The 19171-nt window shown below is 39.1% G+C and overlaps 1 protein-coding gene across 4 annotated transcripts in view; it reads right to left on the bottom strand.

The window, feature by feature from the left end:
• The window catches only part of LOC139417050 (disks large homolog 4-like), a 180671-nt gene that overhangs the window by 134276 nt on the left and 27224 nt on the right, over positions 1–19171 (bottom strand). Inside the window, exon 1 of one of the 4 annotated variants that reach the window (XM_071166294.1) lies at positions 17249–17277. The exons of the other annotated variants lie outside the window; for them this stretch is intronic. The gene's annotated coding sequence lies outside the window, so the exon portion shown is untranslated. Of the gene's footprint in view, positions 1–17248; positions 17278–19171 lie in introns of those variants that run through there. 4 annotated transcript variants of the gene reach the window in all.

Genomic DNA, 19171 nt, shown 5'->3' with positions numbered 1-19171 from the left:
TAAAAGCCTTTCACTCCATAGCTGATTCTAAAAGCCTTTCAGTCCATAGCTGATTCTAAAACCCTTTCAGACCATAGCTGATTCTAAAAGCCTTTCACTCCATAGCTGATTCTAAAAGCCTTTCAGACCATAGCTGATTCTAAAAGCCTTTCAGACCATAGCTGATTCTAAAAGCCTTTCAGACCATAGCTGATTCTAAAAGCCTTTCACTCCATAGCTGATTCAAAATGCCTTTCACTCCATTGCTGATTCTAAAAGCATTTCACTCCATAGCTGATTCTAAAAGCCTTTCACTCCATAGCTGATTCTAAAAGCCTTTCACTCCATAGCTGATTCTAAAAGCCTTTCATTCCATAGCTGATTCTAAAAGCCTTTCAGACCATAGCTGATTCTAAAAGCCTTTCACTTCATAGCTGATTCTAAAAGCCTTTCACTCCATAGCTGATTCTAAAAGCCTTTCACTCCATAGCTGATTCTAAAAGCCTTTCACTCCATAGCTGATTCTAAAAGCCTTTCAGACCATAGCTGATTCTAAAAGCCTTTCAGACCGTAGCTGATTCTAAAAGCCTTTCAGACCATGGCTGATTCTAAACGCCTTTCAGACCATAGCTGATTCTAAAAGCCTTTCAGTCCATAGCTGATTCAAAAGAATCACTCTCACTTCCCTCACATTACACGTTTAGTAATAACAGAAGGCATTTAGTAATAACAGAACGCATTTAGTAATCACAGAATGCATTCAGTAATCACAGAATGCATTTAATAATCTAACAATGCATTTAGTAATAACAGAATGCATTTAGTAATAACAGAACGCATTTAGTAATCACATAATGCATTTAGTAATAACAGAACGCATTTAGTAATCACAGAATGCATTTAGCGATGACATAATGCATTTAGTAATCACAGAATGCATTTAGTAATCACACAAGACAATTAGTAATCACAGAAAGCATTTAGTAATCACACAAGACATTTAGTAATCACAGAAAGCATTTAGTAATCACAGAACGCATTTAGTAATGACAGAAAGAGTCTGTCAAGAACCTGTCTGTCAAGATCCTGTCTGTCAAGAGCCTGTCTGTCAAGATCTTGTCTGTCAAGAGCCTGTCTGTCAAGATCCTGTCTGTAAAAAGCCTGATTCTAAAAGACTTTCACTCCATAGCTGATTCTAAAAGCCTTTCACTCCATAGCTGATTCTAAAAGCCTTTCAGACCAAAGCTGATTCTAAAAGCATTTCAGACCATAGCTGATTCTAAAAGCCTTTCACTCCATAGCTGATTCTAAAAGCCTTTCACTCCATAGCTGATTCTAAAAGCCTTTCATTCCATAGCTGATTCTAAAAGCCTTTCACTCCATAGCTGATTCTAAAAGCCTTTCACTCCATAGCTGATTCTAAAAGCCTTTCATTCCATAGCTGATTCTAAAAGCCTTTCACTCCATAGCTGATTCTAAAAGCCTTTCACTCCATAGCTGATTCTAAAAGCCTTTCACTCCATAGCTGATTCTAAAAGCCTTTCAGTCCATAGCTGATTCTAAAACCCTTTCAGACCATAGCTGATTCTAAAAGCCTTTCACTCCATAGCTGATTCTAAAAGCCTTTCAGACCATAGCTGATTCTAAAAGCCTTTCAGACCATAGCTGATTCTAAAAGCCTTTCAGACCATAGCTGATTCTAAAAGCCTTTCACTCCATAGCTGATTCTAAATGCCTTTCACTCCATTGCTGATTCTAAAAGCATTTCACTCCATAGCTGATTCTAAAAGCCTTTCACTCCATAGCTGATTCTAAAAGCCTTTCACTCCATAGCTGATTCTAAAAGCCTTTAATTCCATAGCTGATTCTAAAAGCCTTTCAGACCATAGCTGATTCTAAAAGCCTTTCACTTCATAGCTGATTCTAAAAGCCTTTCACTCCATAGCTGATTCTAAAAGCCTTTCACTCCATAGCTGATTCTAAAAGCCTTTCACTCCATAGCTGATTCTAAAAGCCTTTCAGACCATAGCTGATTCTAAAAGCCTTTCAGACCGTAGCTGATTCTAAAAGCCTTTCAGACCATGGCTGATTCTAAATGCCTTTCAGACCATAGCTGATTCTAAAAGCCTTTCAGTCCATAGCTGATTCAAAAGAATCACTCTCACTTCCCTCACATTACACGTTTAGTAATAATAGAATGCATTTAGTAATAACAGAACGCATTTAGTAATCACAGAATGCATTCAGTAATCACAGAATGCATTTAATAATCTAACAATGCATTTAGTAATAACAGAATGCATTTAGTAATAACAGAACGCATTTAGTAATCACATAATGCATTTAGTAATCACAGAATGTATTTAGTAATCACAGAATGCATTTAATAATCTAACAATGCATTTAGTAATAACAGAATGCATTTAGTAATAACAGAACACATTTAGTAATCACAGAATGCATTCAGTAATCACAGAATGCATTTAATAATCTAACAATGCATTTAGTAATAACAGAATGCATTTAGTAATAACAGAACGCATTTAGTAATCACATAATGCATTTAGTAATAACAGAACGCATTTAGTAATCACAGAATGCATTTAGCGATGACATAATGCATTTAGTAATCACAGAATGCATTTAGTAATCACACAAGACAATTAGTAATCACAGAAAGCATTTAGTAATCACACAAGACATTTAGTAATCACAGAAAGCATTTAGTAATCACAGAACGCATTTAGTAATGACAGAAAGAGTCTGTCAAGAACCTGTCTGTCAAGATCCTGTCTGTCAAGAGCCTGTCTGTCAAGATCTTGTCTGTCAAGAGCCTGTCTGTCAAGATCCTGTCTGTAAAAAGCCTGATTCTAAAAGACTTTCACTCCATAGCTGATTCTAAAAGCCTTTCACTCCATAGCTGATTCTAAAAGCCTTTCAGACCAAAGCTGATTCTAAAAGCATTTCAGACCATAGCTGATTCTAAAAGCCTTTCACTCCATAGCTGATTCTAAAAGCCTTTCACTCCATAGCTGATTCTAAAAGCCTTTCATTCCATAGCTGATTCTAAAAGCCTTTCACTCCATAGCTGATTCTAAAAGCCTTTCACTCCATAGCTGATTCTAAAAGCCTTTCATTCCATAGCTGATTCTAAAAGCCTTTCACTCCATAGCTGATTCTAAAAGCCTTTCACTCCATAGCTGATTCTAAAAGCCTTTCACTCCATAGCTGATTCTAAAAGCCTTTCAGTCCATAGCTGATTCTAAAACCCTTTCAGACCATAGCTGATTCTAAAAGCCTTTCACTCCATAGCTGATTCTAAAAGCCTTTCAGACCATAGCTGATTCTAAAAGCCTTTCAGACCATAGCTGATTCTAAAAGCCTTTCAGACCATAGCTGATTCTAAAAGCCTTTCACTCCATAGCTGATTCTAAATGCCTTTCACTCCATTGCTGATTCTAAAAGCATTTCACTCCATAGCTGATTCTAAAAGCCTTTCACTCCATAGCTGATTCTAAAAGCCTTTCACTCCATAGCTGATTCTAAAAGCCTTTAATTCCATAGCTGATTCTAAAAGCCTTTCAGACCATAGCTGATTCTAAAAGCCTTTCACTTCATAGCTGATTCTAAAAGCCTTTCACTCCATAGCTGATTCTAAAAGCCTTTCACTCCATAGCTGATTCTAAAAGCCTTTCACTCCATAGCTGATTCTAAAAGCCTTTCAGACCATAGCTGATTCTAAAAGCCTTTCAGACCGTAGCTGATTCTAAAAGCCTTTCAGACCATGGCTGATTCTAAACGCCTTTCAGACCATAGCTGATTCTAAAAGCCTTTCAGTCCATAGCTGATTCAAAAGAATCACTCTCACTTCCCTCACATTACACGTTTAGTAATAATAGAATGCATTTAGTAATAACAGAACGCATTTAGTAATCACAGAATGCATTCAGTAATCACAGAATGCATTTAATAATCTAACAATGCATTTAGTAATAACAGAATGCATTTAGTAATAACAGAACGCATTTAGTAATCACATAATGCATTTAGTAATCACATAATGCATTTAGTAATAACAGAACACATTTAGTAATCACATAATGCATTTAGTAATAACAGAACGCATTTAGTAATCACAGAATGCATTTAGCGATGACATAATGCATTTAGTAATCACAGAACGCATTTAGTAATCACAGAATGCATTTAGCGATGACATAATGCATTTAGTAATCACATAATGCATTTAGTAATAACAGAACGCATTTAGTAATCACAGAATGCATTTAGCGATGACATAATGCATTTAGTAATCACAGAATGCATTTAGTAATCACACAAGACAATTAGTAATCACAGAAAGCATTTAGTAATCACAGAACGCATTTAGTAATGACAGAAATAGTCTGTCAAGAGCCTGTCTGTCAAGATCCTGTCTGTCAAGATCCTGTCTGTCAAGAGCCTGTCTGTAAAGAGCCTGTCTGTCAAGATCCTGTCTGTCAAGAGCCTGTCTGTCAAGATCCTGTCTGTAAAAAGCCTGATTCTAAAAGCATTTCAGACCATAGCTGATTCTAAAAGCCTTTCACGCCATAGCTGATTCTAAAAGCCTTTCACTCCATAGCTGATTCTAAAAGCCTTTCATTCCATAGCTGATTCTAAAAGCCTTTCACTCCATAGCTGATTCTAAAAGCCTTTCACTCCATAGCTGATTCTAAAAGCCTTTCATTCCATAGCTGATTCTAAAAGCCTTTCACTCCATAGCTGATTCTAAAAGCCTTTCACTCCATAGCTGATTCTAAAAGCCTTTCACTCCATAGCTGATTCTAAAAGCCTTTCAGTCCATAGCTGATTCTAAAACCCTTTCACTCCATAGCTGATTCTAAAAGCCTTTCATTCCATAGCTGATTCTAAAAGCCTTTCAGACCATAGCTGATTCTAAAAGCCTTTCACTTCATAGCTGATTCTAAAAGCCTTTCAGTCCATAGCTGATTCTAAAAGCCTTTCACTCCATAGCTGATTCTAAAAGCCTTTCACTCCATAGCTGATTCTAAAAGCCTTTCACTCCATAGCTGATTCTAAAAGCCTTTCACTCCCTAGCTGATTCTAAAAGCCTTTCAGACCATAGCTGATTCTAAAAGCCTTTCAGACCGTAGCTGATTCTAAAAGCCTTTCAGAACATAGCTGATTCTAAACGCCTTTCAGACCATAGCTGATTCTAAAAGCCTTTCAGTCCATAGCTGATTCAAAATAATCACTCTCACTTCCCTCACATTACACGTTTAGTAATAACAGAATGCATTTAGTAATAACAGAATGCATTTAATAATCTAACAATGCATTTAGTAATAACAGAATGCATTTAGTAATAACAGAACACATTTAGTAATCACATAATGCATTTAGTAATCACAGAATGTATTTAGTAATCACAGAATGCATTTAATAATCTAACAATGCATTTAGTAATAACAGAATGCATTTAGTAATAACAGAACGCATTTAGTAATCACATAATGCATTTAGTAATCACATAATGCATTTAGTAATAACAGAACGCATTTAGTAATCACATGATGCATTTAGTAATAACAGAACACATTTAGTAATCACAGAATGCATTTAGCGATGACATAATGCATTTAGTAATCACAGAACGCATTTAGTAATCACAGAATGCATTTAGCGATGACATAATGCATTTAGTAATCACAGAATGCATTTAGTAATCACACAAGACATTTAGTAATCACAGAAAGCATTTAGTAATCACAGAACGCATTTAGTAATGACAGAAAGAGTCTGTCAAGAGGCTGTCTGTCAAGATCCTGTCTGTCAAGAGCCTGTCTGTCAAGAGCCTGTCTGTCAAGAGCCTGTCTGTCAAGATCCTGTCTGTCAAGAGCCTGTCTGTCAAGACCCTGTCTGTAAAAAGCCTGATTCTAAAAGCATTTCAGACCATAGCTGATTCTAAAAGCCTTTCACTCCATAGCTGATTCTAAAAGCCTTTCACTCCATAGCTGATTCTAAAAGCCTTTCATTCCATAGCTGATTCTAAAAGCCTTTCACTCCATAGCTGATTCTAAAAGCCTTTCACTCCATAGCTGATTCTAAAAGCCTTTCACTCCATAGCTGATTCTAAAAGCCTTTCATTCCATAGCTGATTCTAAAAGCCTTTCACTCCATAGCTGATTCTAAAAGCCTTTCACTCCATAGCTGATTCTAAAAGCCTTTCACTCCATAGCTGATTCTAAAAGCCTTTCAGTCCATAGCTGATTCTAAAACCCTTTCAGACCATAGCTGATTCTAAAAGCCTTTCACTCCATAGCTGATTCTAAAAGCCTTTCAGACCATAGCTGATTCTAAAAGCCTTTCAGACCATAGCTGATTCTAAAAGCCTTTCAGACCATAGCTGATTCTAAAAGCCTTTCACTACCTAGCTGATTCTAAATGCCTTTCACTCCATTGCTGATTCTAAAAGCATTTCACTCCATAGCTGATTCTAAAAGCCTTTCACTCCATAGCTGATTCTAAAAGCCTTTCACTCCATAGCTGATTCTAAAAGCCTTTCATTCCATAGCTGATTCTAAAAGCCTTTCAGACCATAGCTGATTCTAAAAGCCTTTCACTTCATAGCTGATTCTAAAAGCCTTTCAGTCCATAGCTGATTCTAAAAGCCTGTCACTCCATAGCTGATTCTAAAAGCCTTTCACTCCCTAGCTGATTCTAAAAGCCTTTCAGACCATAGCTGATTCTAAAAGCCTTTCAGACCGTAGCTGATTCTAAAAGCCTTTCAGACCATAGCTGATTCTAAACGCCTTTCAGACCATAGCTGATTCTAAAAGCCTTTCAGTCCATAGCTGATTCAAAATAATCACTCTCACTTCCCTCACATTACATGTTTAGTAATAACAGAATGCATTTAGTAATAACAGAACGCATATAGTAATCACATAATGCATTTAGTAATCACATAATGTATTTAGTAATCACAGAATGCATTTAATAATCTAACAATGCATTTAGTAATAACAGAATGCATTTAGTAATAACAGAACGCATTTAGTAATCACATAATGCATTTAGTAATCACATAATGCATTTAGTAATAACAGAACGCATTTAGTAATCACATCATGCATTTAGTAATAACAGAACGCATTTAGTAATCACAGAATGCATTTAGCGATGACATAATGCATTTAGTAATCACAGAACGCATTTAGTAATGACAGAAAGAGCCTGTCAAGAGCCTGTCTGTCAAGAGCCTGTCTGCCAAGATCCTGTCTGTCAAGAGCCTGTCTGTCAAGATCCTGTCTGTCAAGAGCCTGTCTGTCAAGATCCTGTCTGTCAAGGTCCTGTCTGTAAAAAGCCTGATTCTAAAAGCCTTTCATTCCATAGCTGATTCTAAAAGCCTTTCACTCCATAGCTGATTCTAAAAGCCTTTCACTCCATAGCTGATTCTAAAAGCCTTTCATTCCATAGCTGATTCTAAAAGCCTTTCACTCCATAGCTGATTCTAAAAGCCTTTCACTCCATAGCCGATTCTAAAAGCCTTTCATTCCATAGCTGATTCTAAAAGCCTTTCACTCCATAGCTGATTCTAAAAGCCTTTCACTCCATAGCTGATTCTAAAAGCCTTTCACTCCATAGCTGATTCTAAAAGCCTTTCAGTCCATAGCTGATTCTAAAACCCTTTCACTCCATAGCTGATTCTAAAAGCCTTTCATTCCATAGCTGATTCTAAAAGCCTTTCAGACCATAGCTGATTCTAAAAGCCTTTCACTCCATAGCTGATTCTAAAAGCCTTTCACTCCATAGCTGATTCTAAAAGCCTTTCACTCCATAGCTGATTCTAAAAGCCTTTCACTCCATAGCTGATTCTAAAAGCCTTTCACTCCATAGCTGATTCTAAAAGCCTTTCACTCCCTAGCTGATTCTAAAAGCCTTTCAGACCATAGCTGATTCTAAAAGCCTTTCAGACCGTAGCTGATTCTAAAAGCCTTTCAGAACATAGCTGATTCTAAACGCCTTTCAGACCATAGCTGATTCTAAAAGCCTTTCAGTCCATAGCTGATTCAAAATAATCACTCTCACTTCCCTCACATTACACGTTTAGTAATAACAGAATGCATTTAGTAATAACAGAACACATATAGTAATCACATAATGCATTTAGTAATCACAGAATGCATTTAGTAATCACAGAATGCATTTAATAATCTAACAATGCATTTAGTAATAACAGAATGCATTTAGTAATAACAGAACACATTTAGTAATCACATAATGCATTTAGTAATCACAGAATGTATTTAGTAATCACAGAATGCATTTAATAATCTAACAATGCATTTAGTAATAACAGAATGCATTTAGTAATCACATAATGCATTTAGTAATCACATAATGCATTTAGTAATAACAGAACGCATTTAGTAATCACATGATGCATTTAGTAATAACAGAACGCATTTAGTAATCACAGAATGCATTTAGCGATGACATAATGCATTTAGTAATCACAGAACGCATTTAGTAATCACAGAATGCATTTAGCGATGACATAATGCATTTAGTAATCACATAATGCATTTAGTAATAACCTAACGCATTTAGTAATCACAGAATGCATTTAGCGATGACATAATGCATTTAGTAATCACAGAATGCATTTAGTAATCACACAAGACATTTAGTAATCACAGAAAGCATTTAGTAATCACAGAACGCATTTAGTAATGACAGAAAGAGTCTGTCAAGAGCCTGTCTGTCAAGATCCTGTCTGTCAAGAGCCTGTCTGTCAAGAGCCTGTCTGTCAAGAGCCTGTCTGTCAAGATCCTGTCTGTCAAGAGCCTGTCTGTCAAGATCCTGTCTGTAAAAAGCCTGATTCTAAAAGCATTTCAGACCATAGCTGATTCTCAAAGCCTTTCACTCCATAGCTGATTCTAAAAGCCTTTCACTCCATAGCTGATTCTAAAAGCCTTTCATTCCATAGCTGATTCTAAAAGCCTTTCACTCCATAGCTGATTCTAAAAGCCTTTCACTCCATAGCTGATTCTAAAAGCCTTTCACTCCATAGCTGATTCTAAAAGCCTTTCATTCCATAGCTGATTCTAAAAGCCTTTCACTCCATAGCTGATTCTAAAAGCCTTTCACTCCATAGCTGATTCTAAAAGCCTTTCACTCCATAGCTGATTCTAAAAGCCTTTCAGTCCATAGCTGATTCTAAAACCCTTTCAGACCATAGCTGATTCTAAAAGCCTTTCACTCCATAGCTGATTCTAAAAGCCTTTCAGACCATAGCTGATTCTAAAACCCTTTCAGACCATAGCTGATTCTAAAAGCCTTTCAGACCATAGCTGATTCTAAAAGCCTTTCACTACCTAGCTGATTCTAAATGCCTTTCACTCCATTGCTGATTCTAAAAGCATTTCACTCCATAGCTGATTCTAAAAGCCTTTCACTCCATAGCTGATTCTAAAAGCCTTTCACTCCATAGCTGATTCTAAAAGCCTTTCATTCCATAGCTGATTCTAAAAGCCTTTCAGACCATAGCTGATTCTAAAAGCCTTTCACTTCATAGCTGATTCTAAAAGCCTTTCAGTCCATAGCTGATTCTAAAAGCCTTTCACTCCATAGCTGATTCTAAAAGCCTTTCACTCCATAGCTGATTCTAAAAGCCTTTCACTCCATAGCTGATTCTAAAAGCCTTTCACTCCCTAGCTGATTCTAAAAGCCTTTCAGACCATAGCTGATTCTAAAAGCCTTTCAGACCGTAGCTGATTCTAAAAGCCTTTCAGACCATAGCTGATTCTAAACGCCTTTCAGACCATAGCTGATTCTAAAAGCCTTTCAGTCCATAGCTGATTCAAAATAATCACTCTCACTTCCCTCACATTACACGTTTAGTAATAACAGAATGCATTTAGTAATAACAGAACGCATATAGTAATCACATAATGCATTTAGTAATCACATAATGTATTTAGTAATCACAGAATGCATTTAATAATCTAACAATGCATTTAGTAATAACAGAATGCATTTAGTAATAACAGAACGCATTTAGTAATCACATAATGCATTTAGTAATCACATAATGCATTTATTAATAACAGAACGCATTTAGTAATCACATCATGCATTTAGTAATAACAGAACGCATTTAGTAATCACAGAATGCATTTAGCGATGACATAATGCATTTAGTAATCACAGAACGCATTTAGTAATGACAGAAAGAGCCTGTCAAGAGCCTGTCTGTCAAGAGCCTGTCTGCCAAGATCCTGTCTGTCAAGAGCCTGTCTGTCAAGATCCTGTCTGTCAAGAGCCTGTCTGTCAAGATCCTGTCTGTCAAGGTCCTGTCTGTAAAAAGCCTGATTCTAAAAGCCTTTCATTCCATTGCTGATTCTAAAAGCCTTTCACTCCATAGCTGATTCTAAAAGCCTATCACTCCATAGCTGATTCTAAAAGCCTTTCATTCCATAGCTGATTCTAAAAGCCTTTCATTCCATAGCTGATTCTAAAAGCATTTCAGATCATAGCTGATTCTAAAAGCCTTTCAGATCATAGCTGATTCTAAAAGCCTTTCACTCCATAGCTGATTCTAAAAGCCTTTCACTCCATAGCTGATTCTAAAAGCCTTTCATTCCAAAGCTGATTCTAAAAGCCTTTCACTCCATAGCTGATTCTAAAAGCCTTTCACTCCATAGCTGATGATTTTAAAAGCCTTTCTCTCCATAGCTGATTCAAAACGCCTTTCACTCCATAGCTGATTCTAACAGCCTTTCACTCCATAGCTGACTCTAAAAGCCTTTCACTCCATAGCTGATTCTAAAAGCCTTTCAGACCATAGCTGATTCTAAAAGCCTTTCACTCCATAGCTGATTCTAAAAGCCTTTCATTCCAAAGCTGATTCTAAAAGCCTTTCACTCCATAGCTGATTCTAAAAGCCTTTCACTCCATAGCTGATGATTCTAAAAGCCTTTCTCTCCATAGCTGATTCTAAACGCCTTTCACTCCATAGCTGATTCTAACAGCCTTTCACTCCATAGCTGACTCTAAAAGCCTTTCACTCCATAGCTGATTCTAAAAGCCTTTCAGACCATAGCTGATTCTAAAAGCCTTTCACTCCATAGCTGATTCTAAAAGCCTTTCAGACCATAGCTGATTCTAAAAGCCTCTCACTCCATAGCTGATTCTAAACGCCTTTCACTCCATAACTGATTCTAAAAGCCTTTCACTCCATAGCTGATTCTAAAAGCCTTTCACTCCATAGCTGATTCTAAAAGCCTTTCATTCCATAGCTGATTCTAAAAGCCTTTCACTCCATAGCTGATTCTAAAAGCCTTTCACTCCATAGCTGATTCTAAACGCCTTTCACTCCATAGCTGATTCTAAAAGCCTTTCACTCCATAGCTGATTCTAAAACCCTTTCAGACCATAGCTGATCCTAAACGCCTTTCACTCCATAGCTGATTCTAACAGCCTTTCACTCCATAGCTGATTCTAAAAGCCTTTCACTCCATAGCTGATTCTAAAAGCCTTTCACTCCATAGCTGATTCTAAAAGCCTTTCACTCCATAGCTGATTCTAAAAGCCTTTCATTCCATATCTGATTCTAAAAGCCTTTCACTATATAGCTGATTCTAAAAGCCTTTCACTCCATAGCTGATTCTAAACGCTTTTCACTCCATAGCTGATTCTAAAATCCTTTCACTCCATAGCTGATTCTAAAACCCTTTCAGACCATAGCTGATCCTAAACGCCTTTCACTCCATAGCTGATTCTAACAGCCTTTCACTCCATAGCTGATTCTAAAAGCCTTTCACTCCATAGCTGATTCTAAAAGCCTTTCACTCCATAGCTGATTCTAAAAGCCTTTCAGACCATAGCTGATTCTAAACGCCTTTCACTCCATAGCTGATTATAACAGCCTTTCACTCCATAGCTGATTCTAAAAGCCTTTCACTCCATAGCTGATTCTAACAGCCTTTCACTCCATAGCTGATTCTAAAAGCCTTTCACTCCATAGCTGATTCTAAAAGCAATTCACTCCATAGCTGATTCTAAAAGCCTTTCATTCCATAGCTGATTCTAAAAGCCTTTCACTCCATAGCTGATTCTAAAAGCCTTTCACTCCATAGCTGATTCTAAACGCCTTTCACTCCATAGCTGATTCTAAAAGCCTTTCATTCCAAAGCTGATTCTAAAAGCCTTTCACTCCATAGCTGATTCTAAAAGCCTTTCACTCCATAGCTAATTCTAAAAGCCTTTCATTCCATAGCTGATTCTAAAAGCCTTTCATTCCATAGCTGATTCTAAAAGCCTTTCAGATCATAGCTGATTCTAAAAGCCTTTCAGATCATAGCTGATTCTAAAAGCCTTTCACTCCATAGCTGATTCTAAAAGCCTTTCACTCCATAGCTGATTCTAAAAGCCTTTCATTCCAAAGCTGATTCTAAAAGCCTTTCACTCCATAGCTGATTCTAAAAGCCTTTCACTCCATAGCTGATGATTCTAAAAGCCTTTCTCTCCATAGCTGATTCTAAACGCCTTTCACTCCATAGCTGATTCTAACAGCCTTTCACTCCATAGCTGCTTCTAAAAGCCTTTCACTCCATAGCTGATTCTAAAAGCCTTTCACTCCATAGCTGATTCTAAAAGCCTTTCACTCCATAGCTGATTCTAAAAGCCTTTCAGACCATAGCTGATTCTAAAAGCCTCTCACTCCATAGCTGATTCTAAACGCCTTTCACTCCATAGCTGATTCTAAAAGCCTTTCACTCCATAGCTGATTCTAAAAGCCTTTCACTCCATAGCTGATTCTAAAAGCCTTTCATTCCATAGCTGATTCTAAAAGCCTTTCACTCCATAGCTGATTCTAAAAGCCTTTCACTCCATAGCTGATTCTAAAAGCCTTTCACTCCATAGCTGATTCTAAAACCCTTTCAGACCATAGCTGATCCTAAACGCCTTTCACTCCATAGCTGATTCTAAATGCCTTTCACTCCATAGCTGATTCTAAAAGCCTTTCACTCCATAGCTGATTCTAACAGCCTTTCACTCCATAGCTGATTCTAAAAGCCTTTCACTCCATAGCTGATTCTAAAAGCCTTTCACTCCATAGCTGATTCTAAAAGCCTTTCAGACCATAGCTGATTCTAAAAGCCTCTCACTCCATAGCTGATTCTAAACGCCTTTCACTCCATAGCTGATTCTAAAAGTCTTTCACTCCATAGCTGATTCTGAAAGCCTTTCACTCCATAGCTGATTCTAAAAGCCTTTCATTCCATAGCTGATTCTAAAAGCCTTTCACTCCATAGCTGATTCTAAAAGCCTTTCACTCCATAGCTGATTCTAAACGCCTTTCACTCCATAGCTGATTCTAAAAGCCTTTCATTCCAAAGCTTATTCTAAAAGCCTTTCACTCCATAGCTGATTCTAAAAGCCTTTCACTCCATAGCTAATTCTAAAAGCCTTTCACTCCATAGCTGATTCTAAACGCCTTTCACTCCATAGCTGATTCTAAAAGCCTTTCACTCCATAGCTGATTCTAAAAGCCTTTCACTCCATAGCTGATTCTAAAAGCCTTTCATTCCATAGCTGATTCTAAAAGCCTTTCACTCCATAGCTGATTCTAAAAGCCTTTCACTCCATAGCTGATTCTAAAAGCCTTTCACTCCATAGCTGATTCTAAAACCCTTTCAGACCATAGCTGATCCTAAACGCCTTTCACTCCATAGCTGATTCTAAATGCCTTTCACTCCATAGCTGATTCTAAAAGCCTTTCACTCCATAGCTGATTCTAACAGCCTTTCACTCCATAGCTGATTCTAAAAGCCTTTCACTCCATAGCTGATTCTAAAAGCCTTTCACTCCATAGCTGATTCTAAAAGCCTTTCAGACCATAGCTGATTCTAAAAGCCTCTCACTCCATAGCTGATTCTAAACGCCTTTCACTCCATAGCTGATTCTAAAAGTCTTTCACTCCATAGCTGATTCTGAAAGCCTTTCACTCCATAGCTGATTCTAAAAGCCTTTCATTCCATAGCTGATTCTAAAAGCCTTTCACTCCATAGCTGATTCTAAAAGCCTTTCAATCCATAGCTGATTCTAAACGCCTTTCACTCCATAGCTGATTCTAAAAGCCTTTCATTCCAAAGCTTATTCTAAAAGCCTTTCACTCCATAGCTGATTCTAAAAGCCTTTCACTCCATAGCTAATTCTAAAAGCCTTTCACTCCATAGCTGATTCTAAAACCCTTTCAGACCATAGCTGATTCTAAACGCCTTTCACTCCATAGCTGATTCTAACAGCCTTTCACTCCATAGCTGATTCTAAAAGCCTTTCACTCCATAGCTGATTCTAAACGCCTTTCACTCCATAGCTGATTCTAAAAGCCTTTCATTCCAAAGCTGATTCTAAAAGCCTTTCACTCCATAGCTGATTCTAAAAGCCTTTCACTCCATAGCTAATTCTAAAAGCCTTTCACTCCATAGCTGATTCTAAATCCCTTTCAGACCATAGCTGATTCTAAACGCCTTTCACTCCATAGCTGATTCTAACAGCCTTTCACTCCATAGCTGATTCTAAAAGCCTTTCACTCCATAGCTGATTCTAAAAGCCTTTCACTCCATAGCTGATTCTAAAAGCCTTTCACTCCATAGCTGATTCTAAAATTCTCTCACTCCATAGCTGATTCTAAACGCCTTTCACTCCATAGCCGATTCTAAACGCCTTTCACTCCATAGCTGATTTTAAAAGCCTTTCACTCCATAGCTGATTCTAAAAGCCTTTCACTCCATAGCTGATTCTAAAAGCCTTTCACTCCATAGCTGATTCTAAAAGCCTTTCATTCCATAGCTGATTCTAAAAGCCTTTCACTCAATAGCTGATTCTAAAAGCCTTTCACTCCATATCTGATTCTAAAAGCCTTTCACTCCATAGCTGATTCTAAAAGCCTTTCACTCCATAGCTGATTGTAAAAGCCTTTCACTACATAGCTGATTCTAAAAGCCTTTCACTCCATAGCTGATTCTAAAAGCCTTTCATTTCATAGCTGATTCTAAAAGCCTTTCACTCCATAGCTGATTCTAAAAGCCTTTCACTCCATAGCTGATTCTAAAAGCCTTTCACTCCATAGCTGATTCTAAAAGCCTTTCATTCCATAGCTGATTCTAAAAGCCTTTCACTCCATAGCTGATTCTAAAAGCCTTTCATTTCATAGCTGATTCTAAAAGCCTTTCACTCCATAGCTGATTCTAAAAGCCTTTCACTCCATAGCTGATTCTAAAAGCCTTTCACTCCATAGCTGATTCTAAAAGCCTTTCATTCCATAGCTGATTCTAAAAGCCTTTCACTCCATAGCTGATTCTAAAAGCCTTTCACTCCATAGCTGATTCTAAAAGCCTTTCATTCCATAGCTGATTCTAAAAGCCTTTCACTCCATAGCTGGATTTGCAAGATAACTTTTCATCCGTTTTCATTTTGGCACAAATGAAAATGTGGCACTGACTCGCCCATGGATTGATGTTTCAGTATTGTCTCGAGAGTTTGTCGTTTGACTAACCTTGTGCGACATCAACGTGCAGTTACATGCCAAGCTCGAGCAGGCTTGAGAGAGTTGCAGGTGCACGATCAATATCCATCTTCGTAGTACTGATATAGCCTGAGCTGGAATGTGAAGTTAACTGAAGCTGGCTAGCGTTATAAAAGGATGAGCTTGAATGTGAAGCTAACTGAAGCTGGCTAGCTTCATAAAAACCTGACCTGGAATATGAAGCTAACTGAAGCTGGCTAGCTTTATAAAAACCTGAAGCTGGCTAGCTTTATAAAAACCTGACCTGGAATATGAAGCTAACTGAAGCTGGCTAGCGTTATAAAAGGCTGAGCTTGAATGTGAAGCTAACTGAAGCTGGCTAGCTTTATAAAAACCTGACCTGGAATATGAAGCTAACTGAAGCTGGCTAGCTTTATAAAAACCTGACCTGGAATATGAAGCTAACTGAAGCTGGCTAGCTTTATAAAAGCCTGACCTGAAATGTGAAGCTAACTGAAGCTGACTAGCGTTATAAAAGCCTGAGTAGATCTAGCTTGCTTCTTAGTATCCCCCTCAAGAGAGCAAATATTCCGGACAGAGACACTCAAAGCTAGGCTGACTCAAAGCTAGGGTGACTCAAAGCTAGGCTAACTCAAAGCTAGGCTGACTCAACATTGCTTTGAGTTAGCCTAGGTTTAAACTCAAAACTAGGCTAACTCAAAGCTAGGCTAACTCAAAGCTAGGGTGACTCAAAGCTAGGCTAACTCAAAGCTAGGCTGACTCAACATTGCTTTGAGTTAGCCTAGGTTTAAACTCAAAGCTAGGCTGACTCAAAGCTAGGCTGACTGAAAGCTAGGCTAACTCAAAGCTAGGCTAACTCAAAGCAATGGTAACTCAAAGCTAGGCTAACTCAAAGCTAGGCTAACTCAAAGCTAGGCTAACTCAAAGCTAGGCTGACTCAAACCTAGGCTAACTCAAAGCAATGTTAACTCAACGCTAGGCTGACTCAAAGCTAGGCTAACTCAAAGCTAGGCTGACTAAAACCTAGGCTAACTCAAAGCAATGTTAACTCAAAGCTAGGCTGACTCAAACCTAGGCTGTCTCAAACCTAGGCTAACTCAAAGCAATGTTAACTCAAAGCTAGGCTAACTCAAAGCAATGTTAACTCAAAGCTAGGCTAACTCAAAGCTAGGCTAACTCAAAGCTAGGCTAACTCAAAGCAATGTTAACTCAAAGCTAGGCTAACTCAAAGCTAGGCTGACTCAAACCTAGGCTTACTCAAAGCAATGGTAACTCAAAGCAATGCTAACTCAAATAAAGGACAATGCAAATATAGCTCATAGATACATATGTATGGAAATCTTACAGAATTAGGACGAGAACTGATAGTTGAAGAATTGAAGAAACCCAAAAATCACAGTTGATTTTTGTCACAGCAGTGGCTTCCAACTACTACCGATGAAATGTTGGGCACCACAAACACAGGAATATGGAATAGGACACACGTGTCTCCCTCACTCTCTCAAACACACACACACACACACACCTCTTGCATATAACACGAACGCATCACAATAACACAAACGCATCTCTCTCATATACACACACACACACACGTGCCTTTCCCTGTGTCTGACACAAACGCACGTGTCTCTCACACACACACACACAGGGACACACACACACGCACGCACACAGACAGACAGACACACAGACAGACAAGTGTCTTACCTTCGTGGTGACGATACAGAGACAGTCCATTGCCACACAGACAGGTCTCTCCTCTTTCCTCTCCTCCACCCCTCACCCTCCCCCTCTTCTACCCCTCTCCGTCCGTCCGCCTGCCTGTCTATCCCTTCTTCCCTTTCTCCTCTCCTCCTCCTCAACCCTTCAGTCTCTCAGATAGACTGAGATCCAATACCAGACAGAGAGAGAGATAAATAGAGAAAAAGGAGGGGGAGAGAAAGAGGAGGTGGGATCAGATTGCAATAAGAGAGAGAGAGAGAGAGCGAGAGAGAGCGAGAGAGAGAGAGAAAGAGAGAGAAAGAGAGAGTAGAGAGAGAGAGAGAGTAGAGAGAGAGAGAGAGAGAGCGAGAGAGAGAGAAAGAGAGAGTAGAGAGAGAGAGGGAGACAGAGAGAGAGCGAAAGAGAGAGAGACAGAGAGAGAGAGAGAGAGGGGAGACAGAGACAGAGACAGACAGACAGAGAGGGGGGAGACAGAGAGAGAGGGGGGAGGGGGAGACAGAGACAGAGAGAGAGAGGGGGGAGACAGAGAGAGAGAGAGGGGAGTAGGAGACAGAGAGAGAGAGGGGGGAGACAGAGAGAGAGAGGGGGGAGACAGAGAGAGAGAGAGAGAGAGAGGAGGGGGAGACAGAGAGAGAGGGGGGGGGAGACAGAGAGAGAGAGAGAGAGAGGGGGGGAGACAGAGACAGACAGAGAGGGATGTGGGTAGGTGAGTCAGTATTTTGAATGTGGAGGGCTTAGGTAGGAAATAGAAGAGAGAGGTATAAAATAGGAGAGAGAGAAGAGATAGTAGAAGGAGAATGAAAGTAAGGGAGAGGGGATGATGCTATCACTCCATTACGAAGGAGAGAGGGAGAGGGGATGATGCTATCACTCCATTACGAAGGAGAGAGGGAGAGGGAGAGATAGAGATAGGGAGAGGGAGAGGGAGAGAGAGATAGAGAGGTGAGAGCAGAGGAAGGAGAGATAGGAAGGGAGAGAGAGAGAGAGAGAGAGAGAGAGAGAGAGAGAGAGAGAGAGAGAGAGGTGAGAGAAGAGGAAGGAGAGATAGGAAGGGAGAGGGAGAGGGAGGGAGAGGGAGAAAGGAGAGATAGGAAGGGATAGAGAGAGAGAGAGAAAGAGAGAGAGAGAAAGAGAGAGAGAAAGAGAGAGGGAGAAAGAGAGAGAGGGAGAGAAAGAGGACAGAGAGAGAGAAAGAGAGAAAGAGAGAGAGGGAGAAAGAGAGAGAGGGAGAGAAAGAGGACAGAGAGAGAAAGAGAGAGGAAAGGAGAGAGAGAGAGGATAGAGAGTGTCCTTTCTGACTCACTAGCTACTTGATTGCATGACAAATAGCAAGGGATAGGAGGAGGAGAGGAGGAACGAAAGAGAGAAAGAAGATGGAGGGAGATGAGAGCAGTTGGGGGTTGGGGTCGTGTTGCCACAACATTATGCAGCTGTTACCCCAGTGATAGTGCAGCTGTTGCTAGGAGACAGTGAGGGGTGTTGCCATGTGGATCGGTGCAGGCAAGTAGTGTGTGTGTGTGTGTGTGTGTGTGTGTGTGTGTGTGTGTGTGTGTGTGTGTGTGTGTGTGTGTGTGTGTGTGTGTGTGTGTGCGTGTGTGCGTGTGTGCGTGCATAATTGCGTACGTGCGTGCGTGCGTGCGTTGCGTGTGTGTTTAACTATACTTGAAGACCAGACGTCCCCACAAGAATAGTAAACAAACAAAACTGTGGACATTTTGTTATTCCCCATAAGGACATTTTGTTATTCCACATAAGGACATTTTGTTATTCCCCATAAGGACATATTGTTATTCCGCATAAGGACATTTTGTTATTCCACATAAGAACATTTTGTTATTCCCCATAAGGACATGTTGTTATTCCCCATAAGGTCAATTGCTATTTCTAGGGGGTTTAGGGTTAAGGTTA

Source organism: Oncorhynchus clarkii, chromosome 9, assembly GCF_045791955.1.
Source record: "Oncorhynchus clarkii lewisi isolate Uvic-CL-2024 chromosome 9, UVic_Ocla_1.0, whole genome shotgun sequence".
NCBI classification, from domain to species: Eukaryota; Metazoa; Chordata; class Actinopteri; order Salmoniformes; family Salmonidae; genus Oncorhynchus; species Oncorhynchus clarkii.
This window is presented reverse-complemented; position numbering and strand designations above follow the sequence as displayed.